This window comes from Bombus pyrosoma, linkage group LG16 (assembly GCF_014825855.1).
Source record: "Bombus pyrosoma isolate SC7728 linkage group LG16, ASM1482585v1, whole genome shotgun sequence".
NCBI lineage: Eukaryota > Metazoa > Arthropoda > Insecta > Hymenoptera > Apidae > Bombus > Bombus pyrosoma.
Window position 1 is genome coordinate 1,282,389 of NC_057785.1, and position 14,282 is coordinate 1,296,670.

General features: G+C 32.2%; 1 protein-coding gene across 3 annotated transcripts in view; it reads left to right on the forward strand.

Annotated features, from left to right (window-relative positions):
* The window catches only part of LOC122576281 (elongation of very long chain fatty acids protein 6), a 25,778-nt gene continuing 11,496 nt past the window's right edge, over positions 1-14,282 (forward strand). The window contains exons 1-3 of one of the 3 annotated variants that reach the window (XM_043746357.1): positions 1-277; positions 8,691-8,730; positions 8,822-8,977. The gene's annotated coding sequence lies outside the window, so the exon portion shown is untranslated. Of the gene's footprint in view, positions 278-7,235; positions 7,261-8,690; positions 8,731-8,821; positions 8,978-14,282 lie in introns of those variants that run through there. The other 2 variants (XM_043746356.1, XM_043746358.1) reach the window with 2 other exon arrangements.

Genomic DNA, 14,282 nt, shown 5'->3' on the forward strand with positions numbered 1-14,282 from the left:
TACTAAAGATGGCGCCTTGCGGTATTCTACCATTTTAATCCTGCTGGGCCGGCAGCGTGTGTGAAAACTATTAGCACTGAAAGTCAGTCTTGTTTTATCATCTTCAACGAATATGCCTACTTAAAGCAAGCAACTGCGATTGTCCGCTTATTAGTGCGAGTCTCCGTCTTTTGGTGTGCACAAACAAAGTAATATAAACGATCCTTCGTGATCCACCTTGTGTCTTCTTCCTCCATCAACTTGTTCTCAAACCATCACTTCCTCGGCCCACTTTATGGTATGTATTCTTAATTCTCACCATTTCTACAATTTTTTCGCCATTCGTTCCAAAATTTTGTCTTTTTCTACGAAGCTTATGTCATTCTTCCTGTGTAAAAGTATCCGTCCTGAATTTTAACTTTAGTGATCCAAAATCAGTTGTGAAAGTTCAGAAGAAATCTGATGCATATTGTTTATTAAATATTTATTTCGCTGTTTTTCATATGTTTCTGTATAGTGTTGATTTTCGCTTGATATATCTGATTGATTGTTTGTTTGTATGGTATTAAAATTTTTGACAGGGATGACGTGATACTTCATTCGATATTTTATCTTATCTCGCAATACTTTTTAGCTTATATTTTCTAGTTACATAAATATATGTATAATAATTTTCATATTTACGTTGTTTCGGGTGTTTACAGTAATTAAGTCTTATTGTATTTCAACATAATATTGCATGCCTGTTGGAACTATATTTGCTGTCATTAATTTCAATCTTTGTATAGTTTTCACTTATTTTTTAAAATTCTTACACTTTCCACAATTTTTTATGATAAATATAATGTCTTATTTAAATGAGATGTAGAAAAATGCTAATTTAAAGGTTAAACATTCTGTTTATCACTTTCAAAGAATTTAAGGAATTAAAATTTAAGAATTTGTATCAATATTAACATTGAATGTTAATTATGTAAATGTAAGCACATTATATACGCAAAAAGTCTTAAGGGGGGAAACTGCAAAGGAAATCCTGGAAATAATATTTTTTTTTCAACATTGTTATAAAGTGACGATACAGAATTTCATGCCGTGACTTTGTCACGTCGCGTTTGCTGAATGAAGATTTTAGCATTTCGCAAATTTTATGCTAGTAGACGTTAGTTTTGAGGAAAACATTTTTCGTATAACCGATGGATATTCAAGTTACTGAAAGCTAAATTCAGAATAGCGCGAAACTGTGGACCTGAGAGTAGAGATTTAAAACACGTAATACCCATGAATTATTCCCATATCGTATAAAAAATTCTTTTTATCCCAATTTTTCATCAAATTTTTATTATCTCCTCCTTTTATATTTTATTAATTAAAAAATTGTAGTTCTTTGAAATTACCTCTAGTTTTTCGCATGTTGTGTTAAATATTGAATTTTATCGTACGAATTTTTGTACCACAAAAAAAAAAAAAGAAAGATCGGAATTTCACTTTTTTCCTAAACGTAGGTTATTTATATACTCGTGCAAATCGCGTAATATAGATTACTTGTTTCGGTTAACAAAGTTTGGAATTTATAAAAGTTTGCAGGACATGTGGACTATTTTTATCTGGGAGACGTTTAAGTTTATGTTATGAAATCTTAATGTGGCGTCGGTTCCTCGTAATTTGCACTTTCTTCTGCGCGCCTTGATTATTTCTGTTGCTAATGAGTTGATCTAGATTCTCTTTGTATGAAGACCTAAAAAATTTCTTAAATTTGAAACTCCTTTAACTATATAATTTGTCTCGTATCTCATACATAGCTATATTATTAGCTCTATTAATTTCTAGCTTTATTAAGTATTTATGTTATCGGCTATATAATTTGTCTCGTATCTCATACATAGTTATATTATTAGCTCTATTAATTTCTAGCTTTATTAAGTATTTATGTTATCGACCATTTTGTACATCATGCTTCATAGAAAATATTTAGTCAGAATTAAAAAATACACAGTAAAATATTTAATATGAGTACTTTGTACTGTATTAAAATACTTATATAAACGTTTATTACTCGTTCTAAAAATTACCGATATACATCTGTTAACCCTTAAAATTCTATCTAGAGAAAATTAAGTAAGTACATAAAAAAAATTTAAACGATCAATATAAAGAATAAACTTAGGTTTAAACAAATAAATAAACTTACATATGTATGTAACTTAAATAACAGAATGCGAACAACTGAGTTGCATAAGATCAATTCAATAGTCGTTTATTATAGAAATTAGTAATTACCATTTTATGGAAATAGACATATAATATAATTGCAACTGATGTTTATAATATTCTTTGGATACTTTAAATTGTTAATTAATGTGTTTCTAGTGCATGACCATGTATTTCACATGTATTTTAAAAGTATCTCAAAATAATCCAATCTTGTATTAGAAGAACATAAAAATCGTCAGGGGGAGGTTGCACGAATGAAAATTTACAAAAATTTGATATTTGATCATCATTTCTTTTTGCCAGCATTATATGTTGAATAAATAATTTCTTTTTACGTTTCCAAATATCTTTCGCTTTTCCTGGAGGGCTTGTTCCCAATTGTGACACTTTTGCAATTCATATGCAATATGTATAATTGCCCTATATTTAAAACGTAATAAAAGAAATGATAGAGAAAGTTATCAGGCATGATAGTAGTACAATACATATACATACATATTCCATCGTGCACGCGTACATATGTGTAACATCATGCAATGCGTGAATATAATGCTGCTTGGAATTCGAACATGTGTTTAACATACATAGTTGCTTCAGAAAAAAATAAAAAAAGAAAAAGAAAAAAGTACGAATATTAATAGTTAATTTATTCCTTCCACGAATATCTTTTATCAATCAAAATTCTGAAATTTTTTAATCGAGCATAATCTTCCCTTCTTTTAAGTTAATTCCAACTTGCAATCTATGCTAGTTTAAATTATATTAATATTTCTGTTTTGAATTCTGAATTGATTCGTTAATTATATTTATATCAAAGCTAGGTTAATTACGTTTTCTTTATTTCGACGAGAATCCTGAAATGCTTTCAAAATTTTCCGATTTTCTTGAATTACATTTTAATCAAACTAGATTTTCTGGAAAGGGGTTAATTTCTGCTAGGAAACCTAAAAGATGCTGTAGAAAATAATCATTTTCAGTAAATGATATTTCTTAATTCATACGTATTCTCCGATCCGTATTTTCATTAGCTATGCTACAGCTCTACTCAACCATAGTCGATTCAACCAAAACATGGTCATCCGTTACTCCGGTAAACGATGAGCTGATCTGCGCGCGCATTGATGTCTTTTGTGTCTGGGACCACACGGGCGTTAAAACGACGTCTATCACAACGGACATTGTTTCTTGCGAATACACGTATGCTTACACTGCGTTACACACAATCGTTGCGGTGGACGTTATTTTGTAGCAGATACAGTCAATGGCGGATCCAGAAGTTTTTCTTGGAGGGGGAAGGGCGAACAGTTTAAAGTACATAAGTACATCGTTGAACGTTCTTTTATAAGATTTAAAATTTGCTTGTAATTTATATTTTAACATCTCTATCTGATACTATAGCTTAAATAATTAAATTCACGTTAATTATGCATATACCAAACAAGTTTCGGGATGTGGCATTATAGTTTCGAATAAAAAATCTTTTTCTTTTTAGTGTGTACTTCGAAGTGCGCGAAAAATTATAAAATAATTTATTTGCATAAATACGCAACAAAGAAGTTTCTTGTAATAACAATAGTTCACAATAAACGAATGGAAAAATGTTCGTGAATCATCGGAAGAACGTTCTCTATAAATTGCATATGTATATAACACGGGTCTTATAAACTTCCGTACGACCTCTTCACGTGTATACAATACAGAATATGCGTCAACAAAATCCGACGTCCGTTCTACTATAAATATGTCGAGGAAAAAGTAACGCACATTCTTAGTGTAGCTTTCAATATATACGACAATATATTCTTATAACAGACACCATGCGGACGTTGTTTCAACGCTCGTGTGGCTCTAGTCTTCGGTACACAATTGCGTTTGATTATTAGATCATTCGAGTAACGTAACGGTTGAAACACGTGTATAAGGCCATGGTAATCTCTAAATTTCGTATGTTTATATAAATTCCAGTCCGATACTATTTGGAAATGTTCGATTAGTTCGCCGTTTCGAGAAAGAATGACTCTACTACTATATGCAAGAGCTTCGTCGCGTCGCCTAGTCGATGATGCGGATCCTTGGTTATCCTTTCGCTATGCTTTTTTACTTTCGTACATATGTAGAATAATTCAGTAGCGTATCCCTTTCAGATGTTTCTGGAAAGTATAAATACACGCATGGATACACGTTAAAAATATAGAACCTAAGCAAAGACTCGTTTCAGCCACTAAACATGTAAATAATATTGGATATTTAATACAGTACGTTCTGTACAACTGGAAATACTGGAATGTCTGAAAAAAAAAAAAAAAAAGAACGAAGAATAGAGAAAAGTATTTCGGACAAAAGTTGTATGGTATTGAGAGGACATGTACTTTTATCTATTTGACTTTGCGCTAATGGCCTTCAAACGGGTATATTCATTTTTTTAATGTAGCTGACATTTAGACGTCTTGAAAACACAGAAGCTTGTGTCTTCAGCACCATCCGTTTCTGCTTACAAACATCCAAGTTTGATGGAGCGATGCAAGGAATTAGGTAAAAGTAAATGTTCGGAATTGACTGTTATAGAAATACTAAGAAATTGTGGTCTTGTGTTTCGGCAATGGCGTACCAGGAGTAACGTTATGAAAAACATCTTTATGTGTCGGTGGAACATATCAGGTAACGAATTTGAAAGTTCATATCGATGATTGATAGCCGATGCGAAAGACAAATTTGTGATGTTTTGAAGATATTTGAATTCATCTATAGGAATATGTAATGAAAAGCGAAGATATCCATTTAGAAGTCTCTCGTATTTTTTCAAATATTTGAGTGTTTCCAGTTAAATAGCACGTACTGTATATGTATGTGTATTCTGAGCATTTTTGCACTTTTGAGTTTCCCGTAAATGCATGAACCATCCACAGTCTAGTCATTTCATCATATTTTTGAAGAGTGAGAATTCTTAATTTTTTCTATTTATATAAGAACAGCGATTAATAAAATTATAGTAAGTGTGGTTATTATGTAACTGATCGGAAGTTATAAGTACACAATAATAGATAAGACGTATAAAACAGGTGATAATGAAACACGAAAACATTCTATTCCTAGTAAAGTTACAAAATACATCAATAGAAAAATAGCAACATATTCGAAAAAATTATTTTAAAGAGGAATAGATTGTTGAACTGTATTAATTAATACAGAAAAATTTGAAAATGTTCAATGTGAATTTTTAGGTTTTATATAACTTTAGAACAGACTTGTACAATTTTCTAACGAGTTTTCGTGGAATTGTATTCCATTCGTTTGAAATTGATTGGAAATTAATAAATACAAATTATATCTTACATTCAAAAATTTTATAACCACAATGATGCAAATAATTAATTCTTGCATCAGTTGCTATTAAAATATTATAATACATAAATTATTCCTCTTCATTTTAATTAAGAAGTTCAACTTCTAGTAAATACAAAGTACATTTTTTTGTGTAAATGTATTCATATTCGCTCAATACAGCAATTCATAATACTTGGAAATGTTTGTGTCTTTTGCATATATAATAAATTTGTTCTTTTTATTCATTAATATGCAAGCGACATAGTAATCGTCTGAGAAAAATCGTGCTATGTTAAAATTACATTTCAAATACAAATTTCTAACTAGGACTTATTTACGTGTGCAAGTTAGATTAAATCAACGTTTCCACAAAAAATCACAAGTATTGATCACAAGTTCATAATCGTCGTATGTTACGTTAGTACATATTCGGTATGTAATTAACATGTTTTATAAATAAATCTTATTCTCCATGTATCTTATTTACTATCATGTATGAAAACACCTCTTATGCGTTTGTGCAATACAACTGTAAAATATTACGCAACGTAAGGTAGGTTATTTTATAAGTGCATCTCTGCAAGATTAATAATTCTGACTTATACTCTTTTGTTCGACCAGCAGAAGAATATACGGCAACCATTTAAAAAACATAATAGAACTTCTACAAAAGTTATCGTTTCAAATTATGCTTCTCGATGTCTTCCTCCGTTGTTTTCTTCGTTTTCCATGTTTCCTCTGTTTTATCAATAGTATTGAACTGGTTCGCGCATATACAAGTCATAACATTTGCTTATTCGTACGTCAGAACAAGGCAACATTAACTTCTAAACATCGAATTGTATGCATCGTTCGTTATCATTCTCGGAAAAATGTGACACAAACATATGCTGAAATTCCTGTGCTTCACGTATCCGAGGGCATCAATTCGCAATCGCGATTGTACGTATATTTCCAGTGAATAATGAAAGCATTTGGATAACGTGAGAATAACGTAGGAAATAATTCATCGTTTAAACATGGTATACACAATGGACTGCGATTTGTCGAAACAAACTGCATGTATACAATGGAACTCGATTTATTCGAACTCTATCTACCATGAATGAACATCGTCGGAATGCGCAATTTATCGAACTCTTTGTTGAGCTCCTGTTATTGCACTAACCCTTCGCGGCGTACCGCTTACCCGAACTAATGACATTCGTAAAACCAATCGTAATGCGTCTTCTGTTAACCTTTTTAGTGCCGAACAACGATATATCGTTGTTAGCAACGCTTGTAAAAAGTGCCAATGACGATGTATCGTTGCGTATGCGATCCCGCTTTACTACTATTCGCATCGCGAGACAACTTTATCTCGAACTAAATTTGTAAAACGTTATAAATGGTTGAATTTCTCTGCGGAAGTCCTGTGTGAGATATTTCATAAATTGAAAAAATTGCTCATGGGTTTAACTTTTTGTTATATTCCGCGATGCTTGGTACCGAGACTGTGTATACGCCAATGCCATAAGATAAAAATCCGATACGGGAGATTTGTTTGAGACCGTAGTCACAGGTTTTAGATAAGAGTGTTTAGAACAGAATATCTCCTTATGTTTCACAAAATAATCTTGCATCGACAGGACGAGAGTAAAGCTTTTGGCGGGCCTGTGCGAACACCGCGCACAATTTGTAATCTGTGCAATAAAGGATTACACGGTGTATACATTAGTGATCATCAATGCTAAGTAAATTATTTGTGTGAGTAATAATAAGTAAACATTATAAATGCTTATAATAATGTTAGAATGTTATTTCAGTGATGTTGTATTAGCTCATTTGTTCTGAAACAAGTAATCCTCACGCTTACTGCGCATCATGGGATTATCATTTAGTTTTGTATTTTAATATTAGAAATTGTGTTACATATAATTGAGAATATAGTATTTATGCTTTATACTCTACGTGCTTTACATCTATAACTATAACCAAACCATGATTCTTCTTATTTGCAAGTACTGTGTTTATAAAAGAGAACTGATTTTTCCAATTTTCTTAACGATTTTGAATAAGTATTATTAGTGTGATTTTCAACAAATATTGAAATACAATTGGCATTAATTTATTCTCCCTTTTTTCGTAATATGTTCCATTTTATATTTTGTAAATATCATTCTTACATTTCTTTTATGATCTTTTTCTTAAAATTTACCAATTTACATTAAAGGCAAAGTACAATTATGTTATATATTATGATATATATTATATAATATATAATAAAAAATATATAATATATATTATAATATACGCTTAGGTACAATTCTTTCGGTCGCCACTAAAAGGATTAATGATCAAGGAACGGGATATCTTCTTAGCACTTGACTGCCACGTCACCCGTATTCAGGTGACAGCAAAGTTTCTGATAAGGCCGCGTATTCGGGTGATGCTTATTTGGCTACTTGAGAAAAATCGCCGTAGGTATTTGAAAAGATATTCCACAGGAAGTAATAAAACTATTGAATTGTTATAAAAGTAATACGAAAAATGGTTTATTAAGAAAATTATTTAGAATGTAAAACTTTGAAGCATTCTGTACAAGGCTGAGTTTGGTCGGAACAATTTGGACAATAAGTTGTTGTTTTCTTTAAATTCTCTCGTGTCTTTGATCGGTCCGTTCGACGGCTTTTATCTGCATAACATAGTTTGCATGCGCGTCTAATGCTTCTTCCGGAATCATTTTTGCAAACGGCGATATTACGCTGACTCCGTCGAATGCAAGGATTTTTTGTATTTTCAGACAACCCTAATAATTTTGCAGCTAATAATTCTCTAAATCTTTTAATATTTACATCCTTCCTTGTTGCAATTTTTTGATACAAGTAAGTTTATTATTTCGTCATCAACGAACAGCTCAAACACATCATATGGATTGACATCGCCAAGTAATTGCCTAATGAGATCGTCTGTCTCGGGGAAAGGAAATGACCTCTGCCAACCACTAAATTCATTTCATTCGCCAAATTGAATTGTACCTTCCTCGGCATCGTCGGTTCTTCTTTCTTCCTCAATGACTAATTCTTGTAAAATCTCGTCAACAGTATCTTCATTACATTCAGTATCACTACGATTGCACTTATCAATATCCGAATCAGAATCAGACGATGTAATTCTATTTATATTTCTATTTCTAGGAAATCTGATTTCTTCCTCATCGCTACTATCCGAATTTGTGTAAGCCTCGTACAAGCTTTATTTTTTACTGTTATTTGACTCACTAAGAAATAAGTTTTCCATTTTTCTTCTCGACATTCTAACGAATTAGGACAGAGATTCTAAGTTATCTGAAATATCGATGGGAGTACCTAGTTAGAAAATGCTTGGTACAGCGGCACTCGTGGCCTGAAGGAGATTTCATTGAAAATACGCGCGGCAGTCAACGTGTTAAACTTATTGCTCCACCGCCTATGTATTCGAATAGGTGAGTATAAATTCAGTTATACGAACATTAGCTCCTATCACCTATACAAACGAAGAAACGATAGTGGAAGAGAGAGTTAGTGGGCTCCTATTATCCGAACGATTCAGTTATCCGAATCGCCCTGCTTCTGCCGAACTGCGTTACTAGAAACAGGGACAAGTTCGTCCCTCAGGTTCCCCCACTGCCGTTCTATTCTCCTCATCGCGTTTACAACTATCGTTGTAGTTGTATGCAGACTGTCGGCAAATGGAGGTGGGAGAGGAGAGACGGGTGTACAAATAACGTTGCGTTGTATAGACGCGACGCGGAGAGACGCAAGAGTGAGATATGCGACGTAGGGGTAGAGTGGCAATGGTAACGTCGAGGGACACTTGTCCCTGTTTCTGGTAACACTGTCATCGAACGGTGTTAATAACTGTCATTGTACTAACATACAGTTTTACTCGTGTTAATATTCGAACACATAAATACATAAATAATTTCTTCTTAAAAATAACGTATAATCGTACGATAGATTTTTACCGCAAAAATTATCTTGTTTTGCACTTTTATTCTCGTGTCGCAACAGCTTTATCATGTTCTTTATTTTTAATTATTTTTCATGTTTATTTTATCTGATAACAATTATTCGTAATATTTTTCGTCCTTACTTTCGCAATGAGTATCTTTAAATTTCATTAGACACGTTTGCGATAGAAACAGAACATAAAATTATGCATCTATTCGTCTCGTCTCTTTTGTATTCTTTGACCTGTTTATTTCATTATTATTATTACGCAACGACTTTAATACAGTTACATAAGATGAAATAAAAATCATGATTATCATTATTATAGAACAGAACGTTGTTCCTTATGTAATAATGAAATGTTTTTTATCGAAGTAAATTCTGTTTTCTTCTTCGTTCTAAAGGAATGAATTCAGATTCGTTTTATAGATTAATAACGATATTACTCGGTAGTAGTACTTTATATTTTTTTAATTTTTATATAACAATCAAGAAACAGTAATTCCACGATTTTAAGTAATTATATACCGCTTATTTACGTTACGTACCGAGCAATTCTTATTCTACAAAAATGAAATAATTTTATTTATTTACGTTTAATACAGCCTTCTTTATTTTGATATTTGGTCGACAAATTTCTCAACGTTTTTAGATTCTTATAGCTTGCTTTTTCCGCTAACATTATCAGATTCTATTTATGTATTCGAAGCTTGTTGATTTGCAAAGTAACTTGCAAAAAGATAGAGTTATTTATGAGGATATTGACATCAAATTTAAAAGTAAAGTTATGATACAAGAATTCACTATACAACACAGTAAATTCTATAGTAACTGAATCTTCTGTCGCGTGCTCGAAATAAATAATCGTTTAGTGATTATCGCAATTACAATGCAATTATGATAATTCCATTTGTTAGCATGTAATTATCCATTTATATTATAAATGAATTAATTCTATACAGCGAAGTGAATCAAATACGTTATTTTACCTGTTCACTATGGAAATGTCAGTTGTGCTGACATTATTCATTCTTCCTTCTTGCAAATCGGAATCAATTGTGCTGACACACTGTTTCGAGTCTCACAAACGTACCTCGCTATATGCGTGCGAAAATATCTTTCTTCTTTTCTAATGTAATGTACTTGACAGTGACAAAATTATTATTTCGTCGCAAAGTCAAACGGATCTGGCTTAATTTTCATTACAAGGATTATTCGTTTAAGTAATTATTAGTAAAACTGTATGTGTTCAAATAAAATCGAAGTTTGTTAAAATTAAAGAGGCTCATTTGTTCGAAATTGAATAATTGTCGAGAAAAAGTCGAAAATATGAATTGTATATTTGAAACTACTAACGAGATATATTTTCCACTCTATAGGTCCATGCTAGTTAGTCTGTAATTTTCAAAACGTGTTCGAAATATTATTATTTATTTCTTATATTTCTTTAAGTATTGAATATATCGAGTTTCTGGTTAACATTGCCCAACAAACGACTTAATATTTTGAAAAAAAAAACTTTATCGAACAGCGTCAAAAAGTTGCACCTGCACCGAACATAACGCTTTTACGTACGTTGATATTGCTACGAAATGCGATAGCCAACAACGAATATTTCGATAACGGCATTGTTAACGGCCACTTTGTGGCCAGGGACGTGCCCTGAAAGTTGTGGAATTTTTATAGTCGGAAGATGAGACGTTAGATTTTAGTGCGCGAGTAGTAACGTATTTTACAAATACAAATTCGCAGTTACGTCGTTATTGCATTGGAATGGCGATATGTCTGAATCATAGCTTATCTTTCTCGTTATACGCGTCACACGCATATGACGCACTAGTTGCTTTCTACAGCCCTTAGCGTCACACGTATGTAGACTAAAAGATCTAAAAATCGCTTATATTCGAACATTTACAACTATTAAACATTTTCTTTTATTATATATTTAAAAATATATGTCGTATTACGTAGCATATTGAGAATATATTTCTTTTATAGTTAACGCAGTAAAATCGTATATCGATAGAAAGTTGAGATACCGATATGGCATTTGCTTTAACTGTAGTTATAAGTAACGGCTCAACTATAACTTCTTTTCGATGACTATAAATTATTCTTAATATTTATAAAATTAAAAATGTAGCCCGTGGACAGCGACTTCTTTAAACGGCGGTAGCGGATTATTGAAATAAACTGATCTTCAATGCTTTCCCATAAATTCGGTTCTTAATTGCCGAATTAATCGGAATCCAGAACTGTTTATAACTGGAAGTGGAGGAGAAAACATATCAGAATGAAATATCATATAGATATATCATCATAAGAATCGTTGGATATTCATCATCGTTTAATATTTTTGATGTTTATATCTCTATCCTCCTTTCGTTCCTGTACCAGTTATAACGCTGGCTATTACATACAATGGGTTAAGAAAAAGAGACAATTTCTTGTAAATATATCTCCTTCTATAACTGTTCAGATAAATTCCTGACTAATGGCCAATTAGTGAATGGCTACTGTTAACGTGTATTCGCACTCGAAATTTGCCTGATTCATCGAACCTATGACTAGTTTAATCGTGATCTCACAATCCGAGCCTATCAAGTGAACGTACGATCGAAAAATGGAAGGGGAACGAGTCGCGTGAGAATCCCAACTTGTTGACATTCTTGTTGTTGATAATAACCAGATGATACTTGCCAGATCGTTTAACCTCTTGCCCTACGGCATCGCGTGAGACTCGTGATATGATTCAGGGGTCAAGGAAAGAAGTCACGCTTGTGATTGATATATATTGCTCATTTGTTTCCACAATGACATTATTGAAAATTTGTAGTTGTTGAGTTAGTAACATACAGAGGAAAAAAAGTTGTCATTGGTACTTTTTACGAGTCGAGTGTTATAAAAGTGAAGTTATAGAACTTATCATACGAGGAGACTTGGGTCGCTATCGCATTGAGGCGTTTCCAATTAATATGCGTATCTATCTTTGTAATTGCGATAAGCCTCTCAAGAATAATTTATAGTCATTGAAAAGAAGTTATGATTGAGTCGTTACTTGCAACTGTAAAGCAAATAGCATATCGGTATTTTAACTTTCCAGCAATATACAATTTCATTGCGTTAACTTGCAACGAGCAGAGAGAAAACGAATTTTATTGGCCGGTTTAGCGCATTTGAACTCCCGTCGTACTTTCAATTGTCTCCGGCAGACATTTTCTATTTCCACATTAGCGTCAATTTGGAAACGTTATTTCTAACGATAGATAGTGAAACAAGCGTTACTCAAGGACAATTAATAATGGAATACGATCATCAAATTGTTTCCAATTTTCAAAACGAATCCTTTTGGAAATGAGGCCCCTCTTTGAGTGAAATTCGTCCTTTGGAAAATACTATCTTTACGATAATAGTAGTATTTTTACTATCAACTCAAGGCTATCGTAAATTCTATTAAGTGTGCACATATACATTAATGTAGATACATATATATTATCTATCTTATTAATAACCGATTTAACATATTTTGCTATAAATTATTCTGTATGATAAGCAACTCATTTTCTTTAACTTCATTTTATTAGAATATATTTCGATTTATCAAACACATTTACATAAATGTTTAACGTTCGCATTGAGATTGATGAGATTCAGTTTTTGAAGCAATTTTGGAAATTTTTTTACTTTCACTTTTTTTTCATATGTTGGTAGATTGTATGTTACATATTAGGCTAAACCTAATTGGAACGCGTGTAATTGGCGCGTAATTGAAACCACTTCGATTACTGGTCGAGAAATAAAAGTTGGATGGTTTCGAGGGGAACGTAATTTGACGCGATTAATTTTTCCGTAGGAGGATGCGCAGAGGACACATGTAAATGTCAAGTTTTCAAGTTGTTATTGCGTTTTTTATGTGCATATACATTCTTCAACACGTTCTACGTCAAAACGTATTACGAAATATTACGAAACATCTTACGAATTGTTCTTTTTTTTGAAATGTTTCACCATTTCTTTTTCACCTAGAATGTTCCGAAGAATCGATAAATATAGTATGTATACATAATTATGTAAAAAAACATATAGCACCATTTAAAGAAATGAATTTGACCTTTGTATGGTCTCTGCGCATCCTCCGACAAAAAATACTCATAATCTGTTAGATTATGCCCCCCCCCCCTCCGAAACCGTTCAACTTTCATTTAACAAATTCTTCAGTAAAATCATAGTCCTAAAAATAATTCCCGATGTATTCACATCGATATCGAGGTTCACATTACAGGGTAATAAATTTAAAACGACGCACAAAAAAAAACAAGAATTCTGTGAACGGACATTCATTTATGTGGGCGGTTATCTATAGAAACGTAATAATTATAGAAATAACAATAATTGTATTGATAAGTGAGCTGCATAAGAAAATGAAAATGAACTACGTGTCACGATGTAGGTCATCGTTCAAAATTTTTTTTTTTTTTTTTTTTTTTTTTTTATTTTTAAATAGATCATTTTACAATTTGTCCATTAGGACATTTGGTAAAATATTATAGTTTGGGTTTTGATGAAATATAGCATGTGGATGGTTACCCCCAGCGGGGCTCCATCTTCCAGGTTGTTTATTGTTCTATTGTGAGGTCTGCAGGGTGCTTCTTCTTCACTCTTCTTTCTATTATTGTTTTATTCGTTTCAGCAACCAGCTGATTTGGGTGTGTTGCAAGTCTTTCTTTATATTTTTTTGCATATCTGGCGATTTCCTCTTTAACTGTTGGAATCTTTAAGTCTTTTCGTATATCTTCA